The sequence below is a fragment of the Trachypithecus francoisi genome, unplaced genomic scaffold, assembly GCF_009764315.1.
Source record: "Trachypithecus francoisi isolate TF-2019V2 unplaced genomic scaffold, Tfra_2.0 Lachesis_group11, whole genome shotgun sequence".
NCBI lineage: Eukaryota > Metazoa > Chordata > Mammalia > Primates > Cercopithecidae > Trachypithecus > Trachypithecus francoisi.
In genome coordinates this window covers 39,257,679-39,272,780 of record NW_022681456.1, presented here as the reverse complement: position 1 = coordinate 39,272,780, position 15,102 = coordinate 39,257,679, and positions in this window count along the sequence as shown.

Below are 15,102 nucleotides of genomic sequence, written 5' to 3'. Positions count from 1 at the left end.
GAAGGTGTGCGATCTTTTATACAGGTGGATCAGAGCACAGCAAAGGACAGAGAGCTGGAACTTCATCAGACCTACAAAACTGTTTGATGCCTGCGTGACTAAAGAATTTCTCTCTAGGCTGGGTACTATGGCTCACACCTGTAATCCCAGCATCGTGGCAGGCCAAGGCAAGAAGGTCACCTGAACCCAGGAGTTCGACCAGCCTAGACAGGATGGTGAGCTCTCGTCTCTATAAAAAAATAAATAAATAAATTAGCCAGGTGTGCTGGTAGCGCATGCCCATAGTCCCAGCTACTCAATAGGCTGAGATGGGAGGATCGCTTGAGCCCAGAAGGTCAAGGCTGCAGTGAGCCATGATTGTACCACTGCACTTCAAGCTGGGCAACAGACCAAGATCCTGCCTCTAAAAAAGTAAAATATACAAATAAAATTTTTTAAGAAGAATTTATATTTACCACTAGAAGCGTGGCAGAATTTGGCTTGAACTTTACCTTTTGTTCAATGAGGACGTGAGGTTTAGGGGATAAGATAACCCTCATCCCTCATGTTCTCTACTGGCTGCTGTTACCCTCCATAAAGAACCTACATGTTGTGCATGACCAAAGTGGCCCAGGTCAATTCCCAAGAAGGGGTGGGACTAAAGCCTCCAGGGCCCTGTCCACCTCTGGCTTTCGATTCTTTAGTGATTCTCTTCTCACCCAGCCCTAATGGGCAGGACCTGCAAGACTCACAGATGTGACAGTAGCTGGCAGAGGTTGGCTAGCATCCTTAGAGAACTGGTATGTGAAGGGAAGCTCTCAATAGTCTTAATTTGGTTGCCACCAAAAAGTCCTGTCCGGGGCTCCCATAGTCCAGCTTTACACAGAGAGGGACTCCCATCACTGTCTCTTGGTTCACCTCCTGCTGAATCAGAGAGAGGGATTGGGGCTGGGAGCAGTTGCAGGCCGGAAAGAAGAGTGAAACAGCCTAGCTGGCCCAGCCTCCAGGTGCACTGGCATTAGAACACTGAGAACAGACTGAAATCTGGATACATCGTGGGAAAAAATCAGCCTGTCCACCCCTAATAAGGCCTGGAGCAGTGCTGCCCAAAAGACCTTTCTAGCACCGGCAACCATGGTAGCCACACGCAGCCAGTGAGCATTCAAAATGTGACTGGTAGGAAGCAGGAGAGGAATTTCAAATTGCATTTCATTTTAATTTATTTACATTAAATAGCACATGAGACTAACGGTTACTGTAGTGGACAGCACAGGCCTAGAGCCTGGCTTTTCTCCCTATTCTCTCAGGACCATCTCTTAATTCTCAAATAGTCTGATCTATGGCCAGCACCCTTTTTTTCTTTCTTCCTCTTTCTTTCCTTCTTTTCCCTCCCTCCTTCCCTGCCTCCCTTCCTTCCTTCTTTCCTTCCTTCCTGGTCTCATTCTGTCAACCAGGCTGGGTTACAGTGGCACGATCATAGTTCACTGCAGCCTCAGCCTGCTGGGCTCAGGTGCTTTTCCCACCTCAGCCACCTGAGTAGCTAGGACTATAAGTGCATACCACCATGCCAAGCTAATATTTTTAAGGGGGTGTTAAATCATTATTTATTTTACTTTTTTTAAATTTTAAAATTTTAATTGTTGTGGGTACAGAGTAGGTGTATATATTTCTCGGGTACATGAGATGTTTTGATACAGGGCATGCAATGGGAAATAAGCACATCATGAGAATGGGGTATCCATCCCCTCAAGCATTTATTCTTTGAATTACAAACAATCCAACTTGCACTCTTTATGGTGGTTTTTTTTTTTTTTTTTTTTTTTCCTTTTTGAGACAGGGTCTCGCTATGGCACCCAGACTGGAATGTAGTGGTATGATCACAGATCATTGCAGCCTCGACCTCCCAGGCGCAAGTGATCCTCCAGCTCAGCCTCCCAAGTAGCTAGGACCACAGGCGTGCACCATCATGCCTGGCTAATTTTTTAATGATTTGTGGAGATCTCACTATGTTGCCCAGGCTTGTCTCAAACTTCTAGGCTCAAGTTAGCTGCCACCTTCAACATCCCAAAGTGATGAGATTACAGGCAGGAGCCACCACACCTGGCCTCCAATATATTGTTTTGACCTTAAATCCCTGAATCCCTCTCCTTTCTTCAACTCCGTGGAATATTCTGGCTCGGGTGGTTCAAAAGAAGGAAACCAATGCTTCCCAAATGTCTCCCCATTAGGGATGGTAAGGTGTCAAGCTACCAGAAAATAGGGTCTTTAATGGCACATGGGACTCATAAATGCACACGCCCCATTTGGAACTAATACATTCAGTAGTGCTATTCAAAGTAATCATAATAATGCACTATACTCTGCTTGTATATGTGTATGGAGACAGCATCACAATGCACCCTGCATGTAAAGTGACCGAACAAGAAAGAGGCTTCTCATTTTAAAACTTAGAAAACCAAAGTCGGCTTAGCTAAGAGAATCACATTGCAGATAATGATAGAGCTGGGACCAGCATCAGGTGTTCTGGCTCCTAACTTCTCCCGAAATATTTGAGTCAGCCTGATTAGAGAGGAAACGTGACAGAAGAAGAGCAGACCGTAATCACCCCAACAGACTGGCCATGTTTCCAACGAGGCTCTTTTCTTTCAGGCCTGCAGGGAGTCATTTTGGACACAGTGCACAGCATATTATTTCCTAGCATTGTGGAAGCTGGAATGTGTTGGGGAATTTAAGCAGTATCTGTCTTCCAGAGCTCTAATGGGCCATCCTGATCCTTCTTGCATTCTAACTGTATTTGTAGGGATCTTATCAACAAATCTCCTTCTCATAGGATCTCTGCTCTTTGCACAATTCAGAAGTACCTTCTATTTAATACAATATACAACACCATGGTATTACTCTAATGGATGCTATTTCTAAACTGAACAAGCCAAACTTTTTTTTTCCCTTATGCTTCAGTTAAATTTGTTTTCATATTATTTTTCTGGATCCTCCAATTAAGCCCATGTCAGACTCTTTTTATTTTATTATTTTTCTGGATCCTCCGATTTTTTATTTTATATTTTTCTGGATCCTCCGATTTTTAATTATTTTTCTGGATCCTCCTATTATTTATTTATTTATTATTTATTTATTATTTTTCTGGATCCTCCGATTAAGCACATGTCAAACTAAGGGTTCCAAATTTTGGCTGTATATCTAAATTCATGGCACTTTATTTTAATTTAATTTAATTAATTAATTTTGAGACAGGGTCTTACTCTGTCACCCAGCCTGGAGTGCAGTGGCACAGTGGCACAAAACTCCAGCCTGGAGTGCAGTGGCTCACTGCAGCTTCCACCTCCTGGGTTCAAGCAATCCTCCCACTTCAGCCTCCTGAGTAGCTGGGACTACAGGCATGGACCACCATGCCCACCTTTTTTTTTTTTTTTTTTTTTTTCCTTGGTGGAGACAGGGTTTCATTATCTTGCCCAGGCTGGTGTCAAAATCCTGGGCTCAAGTGATCCTCCTGCCTCGGCCTCCCAAAGTGCTAGGATCATAGGTATGAGCCACCATGCCCAGCCCTCATGGCACTTTAAAGAAAGTACACATTCCAGGCTGGGCGCGGTGGCTCACACCTGTAATCCCAGCACTTCAGGAGGCCCAGGCAGGTGCTCACTTGAGGTCAGGAGTTCGAGACCAGCCTGGCCAATGTGGTGAAACCCCATCTCTACTAAAAATACAAAAATTAGCCAGCTGTGGTGGCGGGCACCTGTAATCCCAGCTACTTGGGAGGCTGAGGCAGGAGAATTGCTTGAACCTGGGAGGCGGAGGTTGCAATGAATTGAGATCACACCACTGCACTCCAGCCTGGGCGACAAGAGTGAGACTCCGTCTCAAAAAAAAAAAAAAAGAAAGAAGAAAGAAAGAAAAATACACATTCCAGGTTCTATCCCTTGAGCTGGGATTGAGCCTGGGCATCCATATTTTTCAAAGTTTCCCCACATGATTTCAGTGTTAAGAGCTGAGACTCATGGAATGTTGGACCAAAGAACCAAGAGACCCACATTCTGGTTCCTGACTTTTCTACACACTAGCCTCTCTGGGGCTGTTTCCCATTCTGTAAAATGGAGAGATAGAAGCCCTGTCCTACTTTTGTGAGTTTAAAGCATGAGAACTTGTGTGAAAGAATTTTGACAAGGAACTAGTGTATTTATGGTGGGAGGGATCTGCTGACCGGCAGTCAGACACCACTTGGGATCTGGTCACTTGGTGACATTTCCACTGGGTTCTCATGGTCTGCTTGCCTCCATCACACTATGCTAAAAATGGGTAGAGAGTGGGTGGAGCTCGGAATACTTTAACTCCAGTGTAATAGTGTGGGCAGCTTCCACTTAGTTAGGTAATTCTGGACAAATGGAAGCTTGTCTGCATGCAGCTATATTTATTTCCAAAATAACTGGTGAAATTCCCCCACGAATTTCAGAACATTCATTTCTGTTTTACCTGTTTTGAGACCTTTAGACCATGAGATTAGAAAGCCCCAGGCATGATCAGGAGGCAGAAGTACACAGGTCATATATTCCGAACCTCAGAGCTAATGCTCAGGGTAAATCCATAGCCATTTGATGTAGGGACATTTTAATTTGGGAAATCAAATGCAGGAAAGATATTACCTTACTGTTAATTTCAAGCATCTCACACACACCATTAAATGCCCAAACCCGGCTACTATTGAAACTTAACCACATACAAATTCCATATTTACCCAAATACTCCAACATGCTAAGAGTCCTTTCTTTTGAAACATCCTGGTTTAACTGATCTGACAAACAGATCCTTCATTTCTGTTCATTCTATTTTGTTCATTCAATGTATCACAAGTTGACCATAGCAAGACGAGAAATGCATTAAGGATCATGATTTTGCAAAGCATTAATAAGGATACTGGGACAAGGAAGAAAAGCTTCTGATGGCCTTGACACAACTATTTCAAACTTCTCTATTTCAAACTGACTTCTGCACAAGGGCACCACATCTAAAGGACCATCATTGATAGTAAACACAGTTAGTTTGTATATTTATTATGACAGTTTTCTGGCAGATGATAGTCATGTGTCTTATTCTAATAAATCAGCCCATGACAACATTTTCCAACAGAAGTAAGCCAAGTGTCTTGAAGAAGGGTTAGGAGTGCGCCTTTTGTAATTCACACACAGGCACAGTTTGGGCTACATGCAGCCCAGTTCTGGTTCCTGTCCACAGATCTCTTCCCTGGTCATCCCTGATCTAGGGACAAGTCTTCCGTCAAGGAGGGGCTGAGTGAGCTGCAGCCAGGCTTTCCCTCTCTGCCCTCTCCAGGGCAGGCTCCCTGTGGCCTACCAGCCACAACATAAAAGTGGAAGTAGCAGTCTGGCTTCTTACTGGTCAGTTTGAGGTGAGGAGCTCTTTTTTTTTGGAGATGGAGTCTCACTCTGTCGCCCAGGCTGGAGTGCAGTGGCACAATCTCGGCTCACTGCATCCTCCACCTCCCAGGTTCAAGCGATTCTCGTGCCTCAGCCTCAGGAGTAGCTGGGATTACAGACACCCACCACCACACCTGGCTAATTTTTGTGTTTTTAGTAGAGATGGGATTTCACCATGTTGGCCAGGCTTGTCTCGAACTTCTGACCTCAAGTGATCCACTCACCTTGGCCTCCCAAAGTGCTGGGATTATAGGCATGGGCCACCGCACCTGACAAGAGCATTTTTTTTTCCACATTACACTTCGAGAACAAAAAACTTCCCCTCCCCGTCTCTCTGTCCTTCCTTCCCTGAGCTCTGTTTGTGTTGTCCCTACTCATCCCAGGACATCCACTGTGGAGCTGGAGCTCTTTCTTCATTTTTTCCTTTTCTGCCCTTCAGGTCTTAACTTTAAAAACATCTGGGCTATTCCTATACCTGACCCTGGGTGTCTGAACCTGTTCGGGGAGGTTAGGGTACTGTTGATTGCCCCGAACTCTGAGGTTTGGGCATGTACTTCCTGCCACCCCAGAAGTTTCAAAAAAAAAAAAAAAAGGAAGTGTTTCTTAATAAAAGGGTAGTGAATTCTCAAATTCTATATTTTCCCTTCCTCCACTTTCATATCCCAGCTACTCTCAGGGTAACTTTACCCTCCTTCCTCACCCCTGTCTCTGTAAGCCTGATGAAACTCAGGAAGTGTATAGTGATGTAGGGATGACTGAACATGCTCTGGAGATGCGACACGCAACTTTAGGATCCTGGAAGAAGCTATCAGAGGATCCAGTGTTAAATTACAAAGTTTGGAGCAGGGTCTCTTTTCTAAGTGCTGGTGTGTTTTCAAAAGGCAAGTATGTTATAGACCAAGAAGATGCCATGCTGCCTGGAAGTGACCTTGGGTATAATGGGAACCCTGATACATTCATTTATTCTATTTGTTTACAACAGGTATACTTTTATGCATTCATTTTTTACAAAAGGTACAGTTTCCTTTCATTCATTAAGCATTTGGTATGTACCAGGCAATTTGCTAGGAGTTGAGGATAATCGGTAAACACAACCAGCCTTTGTGGAGTGAACAAGCTAGTGGTGGAGACATTCACTAGCTAGATAAGCAATTGCTATGCAATTACACAGTGCTAAGTGTTCTAAAGAGAAACACTGTGTGGAAAGAGGGAATAATATAGGGGACGCGACTTTCGACTGTGAGTGAAAGAAAGCATGTCTGAGCTGGGCTTTTAAGCTGAGACTTGCAGGATGAGAGGGAGCCAGCCACAGGAGCCGGCCTGCGGAAGGTTGCGCCAGGCAGCAGCAACAGTCATACAAAGATTAAGACTTGAAAACTCTAGAACATAAGTTTCGACCCTTCTCCTTTTTCCCAGCTCCTAAGGTTTCGCTTCATCTTGGCTCCTTTGTTATTTCCACTAGTAAAGTACGAGAAGCACTCAGCACCACACCTGGCATAACTAACACTTCCCATGTGCCAGGTGGTACTGGAAGTGTGTTGTGTGCATTAACTCATTTAATCCTCATAACCACCCAAGGATGGAGGGTCTATTCATGTCCCTATTTAACAGATGAAGAAACTGCACGAGTCACTATGCAATAATGGTCACGATTATTATTGGAATTAGTAATTTCATTAATAATAGCATAGTGAACATTTTCAAGCTTCTGGCAGACTTAATTTTGTTTATTTCTCACCTTCTCACTGCTCATTGAGAGTCTCTTTACTAGACTTCTTCTGTGTAATTTGCAAATTTTAAAAGCTTGTTTCTTTTAAAAAATCCATTATTCATGTTATTGGTGGAAAACTTTTTTAACACTGCCGGTCAGGCTTTATAGAAAAATCACTTTCTATATCCCCCCCTCATCAGCAATGCTTCTCTGAATTCCCTTCAATTCAGCAAAGGTTTATTGAGAACCTACTAATTGCCTGGCATGACCCTGGAGATGTCAGCTCCAAAAATTCAAAATCAAGGAAAAAACCACACGAATAGCTGTAATAGAATAGGATATAGGCTCTGCTTGTCTTATAATCAAAATACAAATGCAAGTGACTGGGAAAAAAATATGATCTAGAGTCAAGTAGACAGCTACCCAGAAGGTTTTCTTAGCCTTACTTTTGTTGTTGTTGTTGTTGTTGTTTAAATAATAAGTATGCAACTGGTCAAAAGTCTTTTCAATGTGAAGATGGAATAGCTCCATATTTTAGAATGTGTTGCCCTCATAAATTTGGTCTGATAATTGTTTTGTTTTGTTGTCTCCAAATCCCCCGGTTTTTTCACCAATGAGCTACTGTTTAGATGTAGATTTTTCTATTGTCAAATGAATTTTACCTTTTTTTTCTTTTAATTTACAGGTATGAAAGCTAATCTTTGAAGACACACTTCCCACAACTCCTCCACCCTTCTCATTTAGGTAAGTACTAAAACAAACAGGAAAGGGGAACTGTACCTCTTACCCCTATGCAACTGGCCCAGTGAATTGATTTCAACTTTGCATTTGTGAGAAAAAAAAAAGATGACTTCCTTATTTGTATTTTAGTGGGCACAAAATTCCCCTTCCAGAGAGGCCTGTCTTTATCCCTCAGCCATTTTCAAAGAGCACTTTCATGCAAAGAGCAAACAGCTTCTCTAGGCGGAGGGTTTGCATTTCGTCTTCCTGAACCGTTTCCTATATCCGAACTGCCCACATCTTATGGGGCAAGAACATCACAAGAGGATATAAAGGATCCAGCAAGCTACTAACTCAGCAGAAAACACAGTAACTCCAGTCTTAGAGAAGCACATGCTAAGGAGAGTTCAGGGCAATGAATTCAATAAAGGTCTTTTCCAACCAGCAGCCTGATAAGACCTTTTCTCTCTTCTTGTTGTTGAAGAAGAGAACATCTATCTAAGAACACATTTTTTAAAGGTGCATGATATAAATTGTGATTTAATTGCTTGAATAAGTGAGACATGACCTCCTAGAGCTGTGTGCATCAATGTCAAGAAAACACATGGGGGCCCTAGTTCTCAACATGGTTGCCATGTGGTAGAGAGACCTCATAACAGCAGTTTCTAACCTGGTCTGTGAACTTGGATGGCAAAATAAAATGACATCTTTATTTTCTCCTACCTCTAACTGAAATTTAACAATCCCTGCAATTACAAATGTAGGCAACAAACTAGAATAGTATTGGTAGCACATGTGATTTTTGTCACCAAGAGAAATCACAGATCTTTTCAAACTGCGTGACAATTGTTGCAGCTATCTTGATTTATACTTATTATTACTTCAGATAATGATTAAATATTAGAGGTGTCATTAGTTTTTGTTATTTAAACCTTATTAAATAACACTTTACCATGCCATATTTTAAAAATTATTTTGTAGCTGTATTTCAATATAGTTGACAGCTTTTGTAATTCTATGTATTATATTTTTATGCATTTTAAAACATTCTGAGAAAAGTCCATAGATTTTGCCACACTGTCAAAAGGGTTCATGCCCCCCGCCGCCATGTTAAGTATGCCTTAGGAGACTCTCAGTATTGACCCACTGCAAGCACAGTTTCCATGCAGTGAAGGGCCTCGAAAATGATCCATTTAGTGCATTTCACTGTGCCTTTCACATGGTTTTAGTTACCTCTTTTCCAATAACACATCTTATCAAAAACCTCAAATGCAGTACAATTGTAAAATATGGGATCATTTGATCTTCAAATCGCTGGTTAAAACTGCATCGGCTTTCAGCTATTCAAGAGCTGACTATCTAAGCTGTGAATTATCAAGGTCCCCTTTTCTCCCTGGTTTCCTCTTTGGCTGTTTACCATGTGATTCTTTTACTGCTGGGTCACAGGTGCACTGACAGATAGGCAGGGCTCCCCGAGGAAACGACATTCAAATCTGACAATTTTCCTACATCACTAAGAAGTTGTGGACGGGTGGAGGTTGAAACTGTTGATTAAATTAAGGCTTGGAATTACCTGTGGATTTTAATTACCATTCTACCACTGTCCCAGTGTCCTCTGTCTCCCCACCGCTATGCTCTCCTGTGGCTCTAATGAGACACTTATCAGATGCTATTTTTGTTTGTTAGTTATCTTTGCTCTGCATACGGTCTTCCCACGGAACCTGTGTTCTCCTTCTCTTGTGTTGCCCCTGGTGCTTGGCAGACAATAGATCATCCATAAATAGGTGTGGCTGAACTGAATCACTGTCTATGGTACATATCCAGTGGTCCTTCGTGGTTGAAGATGCCAGTGCTAGCATGATTATTTTCTATTTTGGATTTCTTATGTCTATTTGGATTTTGTTATGCAACATCTCTTCTACAAATGCTGAACACTATGCACCAGGCATCATACTAGATATTAGAGACAAAGATGAATATCATATGAACTTCCTTCAAGGAGTTCTGAGGTCACAGGGAAACTAGACAAATATATATCGCAATGGAGTGTAACAAGAGCAAGTGTAGGCATAAGGACTAGGTATGTTGGTGACACCCAGAAAGGGTTGGTCATTTCTGGAGAATGAGAGCGAGAGTCAGAGAAGATGCTGGAGTGGGAACCCAAAGCATGGGTTGGATTTAGGCAATGGCAAGACAGACAGGGAGAATTCCAGCATCAGAGAACTGTAGCTCTTTCAGGATGGAGCAATCACAAGTACTCTTTACGTACCGGACGCTCATTTCTTCTCTGCTAAGAGAACCCTAGTTTTGTATCTGGAATAATCTCAAGGAAGGTAAGTTCCTCCTCCAGACTTGGGCTCATGAGCCAATCATGAGCCAATTATGGTCATTATTTTTCTCTTCACCAGACGTTGGTATCACGTGGGCATGTGACCACATTCTGGTCAATGACATCTAAGCGGGAAGTCTGCTCAGGGATTTCTGTTTGGGCAAAAAAAGACAGAGTCTCCTCTTGCTAGGAGAAAGTAGCCTTCCCCTAGTTTTGAAAATAAATACAGTGTTTACAGTTGTGGCAGCTATCTTGTGACAGCAGAAGGATATTAAGCGCCTGGAGGGGCTCTTTGATAGTAACACTGAATAGCAACCAGTACTAGCAACTGGGCTCCTTCTTGTGCAAGGAAAGATTAACCTCTACTTGCCTATGCTCTAAGGAATTAGGGTTTTTTTTTCCCCTTATAGCTGAATACATTGTAACCGATGTACACTGCTTCTGAAAACTATTTTGCACAGGTCTCCCCAGTGGGTGTCAATGGGGTCACGACGAATAGCCCCCTGAGTTTTTCTGCCTGATTATCCCTAGCTTGCATAACTCTAGGACTCAACCTCTTCCTCCTTCAATCTCTCCAGTCATTTTGGGGAGTCCCCAGGGAAATATCTTTGCGAATGTGACTGCTTCCCTGATCCTCTCTGCCCTCCCTTTGATGCAAGGAGAGTGAGAAAGCCCTTCTCTCTGACTCCGTGTCTCACTCTGTCACTAGACCCCAAGGTGAATGGGCCTAGTTCCATCCATGGAATGGGACCCCAACGTAAATGCCCTGAATGCCATCAACTTTTGCTCAACGTATACATTCTAGCCCTGACTACCTCTGCTCTCTATTAAGGAATGTCTGAGGAATAGGAAGCATACTAATTTCATCTACTTTCCTTTCTGTCTTTCCACAGAAGGCTAGCATCAACCTCTTCCTTTAGACAGACCAAAACAGTAACAAACATCTGCAGGCTTATCAGCCTGTGCCAACAGATGCCCCAGAGTTCAGATTAGCTGGCCCCATGCAGCTACTCTTCACCTAGCTCAGCCCAGAGCCCAGTCACATGTGCACCTGAAGGAATGGAGGACATAATATCACAAAAATGGTCAGGCAGGGACCTCATACATCAAGCTAAGAAATGTAAGCTGTATCCTCTAAGTCGGGGCTTCCCAAGAAGTGTTCCATAGAGTGTATGGAGATACTACCCTGCCCTCTCAGCCCTTGGGACTGCTGGGTGGAACCTGACAGAGGGAGCTCCTAGGCTGGTCACCTCCAGCAGCCAGTGCCCTTGTTTGGCGGAGGAAGGTGTTGCCAAGAAGAGTGGGGCCCAGGCCGCGCGCAGTGGCTCACGCTTGTAATCCCAGCAATTTGGGAGGCTGAGGCGGGCGGATCATGAGGTCAGGAGATCAAGACCACTCTGGCTAACACAGTGAAACTCTGTCTCTACTAAAAATACAAAAAATTAGCCGGGCATGGTGGTGGGTGCCTGTAGTCCCAGCTACTCGGGAGGCTGAGGCAGGAGAATGGCGGGAACTCGGGAGGCGGAGCTTGCAGTGAGCTGAGAATAGGCCACCGCACTCCAACCTGGGTGACAAAGCGCGACTCCATCTCAAACAAAAAACAAACCAAAAACCAAAAAAAACCAAAATAAAACAAAAAAAGACTGGGGCCCAATGAAACCATGGTATAAAACAATTGGGAAACAATGGGGAGTCGTTGAAGGATTTTTAACAGGAAGTAATCCCATCAGCTTTCCATTTTGGAAGACAATGAAAGCGCAATGCGAAGGCTGGGTTGGAGGAGGTGGGCAATGAACCTGGGACCAGGACCACCAGTCTCACCTAAAATAGCCTAGTGATGAAATGATGAGAGGGCAAGCAAAGGAGTAGGAAGGAGACAGCAGAAAGGATCTGGGAAATAAAAAATCTTATGACGAGAAATCAAGCCCATGATACAAATCAGCGGGCTTGCTGGTTGATTAAATATAGAAGGTGAAGGAAGTATCTAGAATGGCTTCCACCTCCTGATTTGAGAACCTGGATGGGCAGTGGTGTCACCCAACGAGACTAGGAACATGTGGGGAAAAGGTATGGAAGATAATTGACTTGACTTGAAGTATGTATGGAATGTCCAAGGGAAATGGCCAGTAGGCATTTAGACATATGGATCTAAAATTCAAGGCCTAAAGTTCAGAGATCAAGAGACAACTTTTGTGTAGATATTTTAGAGTCATCAGCAGGTAAGTAATGATGGAAGCCCATGTGCATTGACAATGCTGACCAGGGAGAATACTGCAGGAATGAGAGGGTGCCAAAGACAGAAGAAGGGATTGATGTCAGAAGATCAAGAGTGAGCTGAGGACTCAGGAGAGACTCAACAGTCAGTCTCTGTCTCTCTCTCTCTCTCTGTCTTTTTCTTTCACTCTCTCTCTCTCATCTCTCTCTCTCTATCTCTATCTCATCTGTGACTTCCTACAGGACTTTTCTGCTAGGCAGAGAGCAAAGTCACTGCTAGCCCCAGATTAGCCACCCCCATAAAAAACCTCTTTTCTCCCACCATCCCTATAACAACTCCTGGAAAGAGTTCTGGTTGACTTTGCTAGAATCACGTGACCCATGCTTAGGCCAAACCTAAGGAGCACTTGGATTGGCCAGACCCATGTCATATGCCCCCGTACGGCTGGAAGGAGGGTACAGCCTCTTTATGAGAAGAACAGGGATGGTAAACCTTTCCGGGCAGATAAAAATAGTTATCATGGCCACCTACATATCAACATTTTAAAAGGTAAGAGGAGAAAGTGGAGCCAGTAAAGGAGACAGAAAGTTGACATGTCAGAATAGATTAACAGCTTTTCAGAGGCCAAGATCTGTGTCTTATTCTTATCTGTGTCCTTCATCCCCCACTATCTAGTACCTAGCCTTGTGCCTATAATCAACAAGTGTGTATGGAATGAATTCATAGACACTACACATGATTAGTAGTGGCGATTTGTAAAAGACATGACAAAGACCAACACCCAGAAATCTAATTTCGACAATACACAAAAGCACATTTTTTAAGTAGCTAGCCACCACTGGCATAGATAATAATAGAGTCTCTAAAAAGAGCCAATCTTTCCCATTATTTGGATAAAGGCACCATATCAGTTAAAACCAAAACAGTCACATATGAGAATTTGATTTGGGGAGTGTCTTATGGAAATTAGATGGTGGTGTTTTAAAGAGTGTTCATTTTATTTCTCTGTTCTAGGGCTGACTGTAATTTCATGCTGCATTTGCAAGCCTGCAGGCAGACACCTTAATTACTATGGATGCCAGATAGAAAGAGGAGTGCTAATCAAACCTTTATTAATCGGTGACATACTTCCAGCTTTCAGGAACAGATGCTAGGGAGGAATGAATGCTTGTAAACCACGGTACCCACCAACTCCCCTCAGGTGTGGATTTTTTTTTTTTTCTTAAATCAAGTACCTTTTACATCCACTAGGGGGAATCCTAGCGTGCTTCAAAGTCCGCCTTTTTCTATGCTTAGTAGAATGAAATACCCATGAAAACTTGCTTGTCTATTGATGGGTGTGTCCTCTGCTCTGGAAGGGCTCCGAGATCTGGCATGTTGTCACATTCTTCCAACAGATGAGAAAATGTCATTCAAGATATGTTAAAGCAAATAAGTTGCTCAAATTCCCACTGGATTTAGAAGAAATCCATCTTAGAGAAAATTTTCCTTGTAAACAAAAGTTTCTACCAGGAAACAGGGTATTTATTTGTCAGAATCTTTACTTACTAAAAAATAGAAAACACTAAATCTGTGCCTTTGCAATTTTAAAGAGCTTAATTTTAAATACTTGTTAGGTGCTGGTGCGATCTTTATGCTCAGTGGAGTTCTTAAAGTATTATTGGCACTCAGTTGATAATTATTATAATTATTATAAGCTTGCCTGACATAATTACAGTATAAGACTCTTCCCTTTTCAATATACAGCCATTTTCAAACAAAGTTTGAAAGGTGCTGTAAATTAACAAATAATTTAAAAGCTATGTTCAGTAGTTTCTCCTCCATGTTATCAATAATATTTTTTTGTGGCAAGGAGTTGTTTTTCTCCTTTTATATCCTCTGTCTCTGCAGAGATAATCAATTCATGAATTGGTAAATATGCATTATGCAGATGCCAAGTTATGTCATTGTATGTGGGGCTGCCCCTGCCCCTAAGGAGTATAGAGCCTTTACATTACATTTCAACTGACATTTATTGAATACTGACTCTGCGTAAGGCCCAGTAATCTGCACAAAAACAACACCATAGGTCTTGCTCGTTGCCATAACCCTAGCCTGCAACACATGCCTAGCACATGGTAGGTTCTCAGGAAGTATCTGTTAAAAGATGGAGTGAGTTAATGAACAGAAAGTTTGAAGAATAAAGGGAACATGGAGGTAAACTGAATAAGACACCATCTCTGATCTCAAAGAAATGATATTAAGTGAAAGAGCTATACACACAACTAATGCATAGTGTATGATGTGAATCACCAGATTTTAATGCTATCTACTTACGGATAAAGTGTTCGTCAGGTTCAGAGCAGGGAATTCATAACCAAGGGGAGGAATTGGTCCCATTAAACAAATTCAACACGTAAGTTTAGTTACACTGCTAGAACAGAGCCTGGCATGAAGGAGACACACTTCACTATTTTGTAATAAATGAATGGGCACTTACTGTATACAGAGCCTAGTTCCTGGGGGCACAAAGATAAGGTAGCACTTAGTTTCTATTTTTATTTATTTTTTAAATGGGAGTTTATAGTTTAGCAGAGGCATTCTAGTACAATTTCAAAGAAGACTCCCAGGAGATAGTGGCTTTTACACTGGATCTTAGTGGATAAGGGAGAGTTCACAAAGCTGAGAAGATGGAAAGGGTATTTTAGGTGAAATGTACAGCAAA